The sequence below is a fragment of the Bubalus kerabau genome, chromosome 22, assembly GCF_029407905.1.
Source record: "Bubalus kerabau isolate K-KA32 ecotype Philippines breed swamp buffalo chromosome 22, PCC_UOA_SB_1v2, whole genome shotgun sequence".
NCBI classification, from domain to species: Eukaryota; Metazoa; Chordata; class Mammalia; order Artiodactyla; family Bovidae; genus Bubalus; species Bubalus kerabau.
Genome location: NC_073645.1, coordinates 50,677,928 through 50,681,498, shown reverse-complemented (window position 1 = coordinate 50,681,498; position 3,571 = coordinate 50,677,928). Strand labels below are relative to the sequence as shown.

The window sequence follows — 3,571 nt, the reverse complement described above, 5'->3', positions numbered from 1 at the left end:
GACATGGATGGCGCTCAGTTACCTTGATCACAGGACATGCCCAGCCCCACGGCCCCGGTGTAGCCGCAGGGAGCCTGAGACGTGTAGTCCTCGTCCACAGCCTGGAAGAGGAGCATGACCTGGGACTTGGGGAACATGAGGTGTCTAATGTTTACTTATGAGAGGGAAGCATGTAGATGGTAATAAATAGCTCAGAAGCCTTGAGGATGGAAAGCAGTGCTCCCCACCCTGCCCCTCCCCTCCATTCTGCTCCCTGTCCTCTCTGCCTTCCCACTTGGCCTTCATATGTGAAGGTAACATGCCTATAATTCTAGTTACAAGCATATCTTGATTTATCAGGTCTGTACAATAAAATCGATATGTTAATGTGGAGGGTAAGGATTTTACTTACTTGTACTCAGGGGTGACATTGAAAGTCTTTGAGGACAAGTGTGCCAGGCATTAGCCAACAGGCTTGGCACTGTCCAAGGTGCTGGGCTCCACAGGTGTGCTGACGGGTCAACTGTTAACCCGTTAGTTGCTGAGTTGGGGGATTTCAATCCAATGGAAGGACTGGTGGTGGTGGGCGGTGGGGAGGGGTGGAGACAGGAGCAGTGACTGTTTACCAAGTTCTCTGGAACTATTTCAATATTTTAACAGTGATTATGCCCCTGCTGCAGCTAGATGTCAACTCTCACTATTCCCATCTCACTAATTTCTCCCTATGTTTGATATCACCATTAATATTGTTTCTGCTGTTTACCTTTTTAATTTAAATATTGCATCTAAAACGCAAAGTGTTCTAATTTTGGTTCTATCATCAGGAGTAGTGTATTGACTGAATTATGAAATGAATACTAACACCCCAATCTTTCTGTTTTCTTTTTTTTAAATTCATCATTTAAAGCAAGTGAAACTTTGTCAGGTATGATTTTCTCTAGACAAATTCACATATCATGTGGAATTATTCCTGCAGAAGGGGTGGGGACACAGAAGGTTCTGATGCTGGCTGAGATCACAACAATACGTCTCCTGCCTTCCTATACAGGCTGGTACATGACTGGTGCTCAGCACACAGCTGGTACTCTTGCCCCTTGGGTGATGACTAGTTTTTGTTCTGGGTCTAGTCTCAATGTGTCCTGGGCTTTAAAAGATGGCCCAATTCACAGAGCCAAGACCAGCTCACACAAAGATAGTCTCTGGAGAGACGGGGTCCTGACAATCCAGAGGCCTTGAGCAAGGCCTCTCTCCCCACCTGCACCAGTTCCTGCTGGAACAAGTTACCAAAAATTAGTGACTTAAAACAAGGCAGAGGCCTTTCTCATTTAGACATCTTGGACGCTGTGGAGGCCTCTGGGAACAGGACTTCCAAAACGACAGATAAGTCTGGAAGGCTGTGGTCCAAGGGCCATTTTTGCTGGTTACAGGTGGGGTCTTTGGAATCAGAGGGAGCACGCATCTTTCCTGAAAGCTAAAGGTGTATATGCTCGAGATGAAACTATATTCTGCCTAAGCAAGAGATGTGCTTATGTGTATAGAGCAAAGAACAGCATAGCAACTCCTGGCAGAAAATCCACAAAAGCAGAGCAATCTGGGGAGAGATAATTCATGCTCATGGAAACAGTGGCAGGGTCTGTGCCAAATCCCAAAGTAACCTTCCTGCTAAGGCCATGGGACATAGAATCTGTGTGACGCTATACCCTCCAAGAATTTATATTTATTAAAAATGCTGAAGAATTGATGCTTTCGAGCTATGGTGTTGGAGAAGACTCTTGGGAGTCCCTTGCACAGCAATGAGATCAAATCAGTCAATCCTAAAGGAAATCAACTCTGAATATTCATTGGAAGGACTGATGCTGAAACTGAAGCCACCTGATGCAAAGAGCTGACTCATTAGAAAAGACCCTGATGCTGGGAAAGATTGAGGGCAGGAACAGAAAGGGATGACAGAGGTTGAGATGGTTGGATGGCATCATTGACTCAAGGGGCATGAGTTTGAGCAAACTGGGAGATGGTGAAGGACAGAGGAGCCTGGCATGCTGCAGTCCATAGGGCTGCAAAGACTCAGACACAACTTAGCAATTCTTCTGAACTGAACTGAAATAAATGAAAATGTGGAAAAAAACAAGGCAGATTTATTGTCTGACAGCTCTGGAGGTTAGAAACCCAAAATCAATCTCGACGGGCTACAGTCAAGGTGAACAGGCTGGCTCCTTCTGAACCTCAAAAGGAGAAGTCTTCGCCTTGCGTTTTCCAGCCTCCAGAAGCTACTACATCCCTCGGCTCACACCCGTCCTCAGTCACTCCAGCCTCTGGGCTCCCGCCTCACCCCTCCTGGTTCTCCTTCTGAGAAGGACCTTGTGATTGCGTGGAGGGCCTGCCTGCGTACTCTGGGATTCGCCCCGACCTCCAGGTCTTTAATCCCACCAGCAAAGTTCCATTTACTCTGTAAAGTGACAGATGTATTAATAGGTTCTGGGGAGCAGAATGGGGATGTTTAGGGAGGCCTTTTTCAGGCTCTCACAGACTGTAATAAGAGTAGTGGAATTAAGGGAAGGGACGGGGTAAATTAGTTGTAAGACAGTGATTAGTTGGGTTCAGCCTGAGTTAAGCATCAGTCTAACTCCAGAAAGAGAGACAGATACAGACACTGGCCAGAGGTTAGTAACTGGCTGGAAACAGGGTGAGATTTCAAATGTAGACCCTCCAGGATAGCTGGGATGGGAGATCTTAGTCACGCTGGGGATGAGTTGGTGGAGACTGTCAAGGTGATTGATTAGGTGCAGAGCAAGGAAGGGCCAGTCCTTCCCGACCACTTCTGGGCCCAGCAGAGCCGCACGCCTCCTTCTCTCTGTCTTACAGCCAACTCTACAGATCCCTGGCTGGAATTGGACCTTCGGTGAAAGAAGCTGAGGTTTCCTGATATTCTGTCTCTAAGAAGTGTACTTGCTGTAGTTTTTCATAATTATCTGAGCAAAGATCTGTTTCAGGGGGAGCTGGGGTGTGGGAGATGAGCTCATTTAAGATGATTCCCCTAGGTGGCCTTAGAAATAACAGGCACAGCAATAATTGCTTTTGGATTTATTTATATCTCTGAAAATTCCAGCCATTTAAGGCAAATTACAGATAAATTCACAGGTTTTATATAATTTTTCTAGGTTCATATGGCATTCATATTCTGGGTTCCTTTTACTGAGGCAGGTAGAATTCTAAGATGCTCCCACTCCACCAAATTCTTAACCCCTAGGGCCTAATCTCCCCACCCCCACCCTATGTAACCCCCTCCTTGAGTGTAGGCAGGCCCTATGGATGGGACTGGATGCTGCTTCTGTGATTGGAGTACCGGCTTTGGTGAAGCTTCAAGTCCCCAGTCAACTTTGCTTTGAGTGACTTGCAGGGAGATTCTCCTGAGTGACTCAGATGAAAGCCCTTTAAAGAGGGGCTTGGTCCTTCCTGTGGCTTTGAGAAATAAGTTGTCATGTTGCCAGAATGTCCCTAAGAAGGTCACTGCCAGATGACGGTGCTCCAGGAACCAAGAATATCCCAAGACTGACAACCAGCAAGAAATTTAGGACCTCAGTTCTCCAACCAC

At 46.6% G+C, this 3,571-nt stretch overlaps 1 pseudogene; it reads left to right on the top strand.

The window, feature by feature from the left end:
• The first annotated feature begins 359 nt into the window (after window positions 1–359).
• Window positions 360–1,703, top strand: LOC129636733 (60S ribosomal protein L35a-like; annotated as a pseudogene).
• The last annotated feature ends 1,868 nt before the right edge of the window (window positions 1,704–3,571 follow it).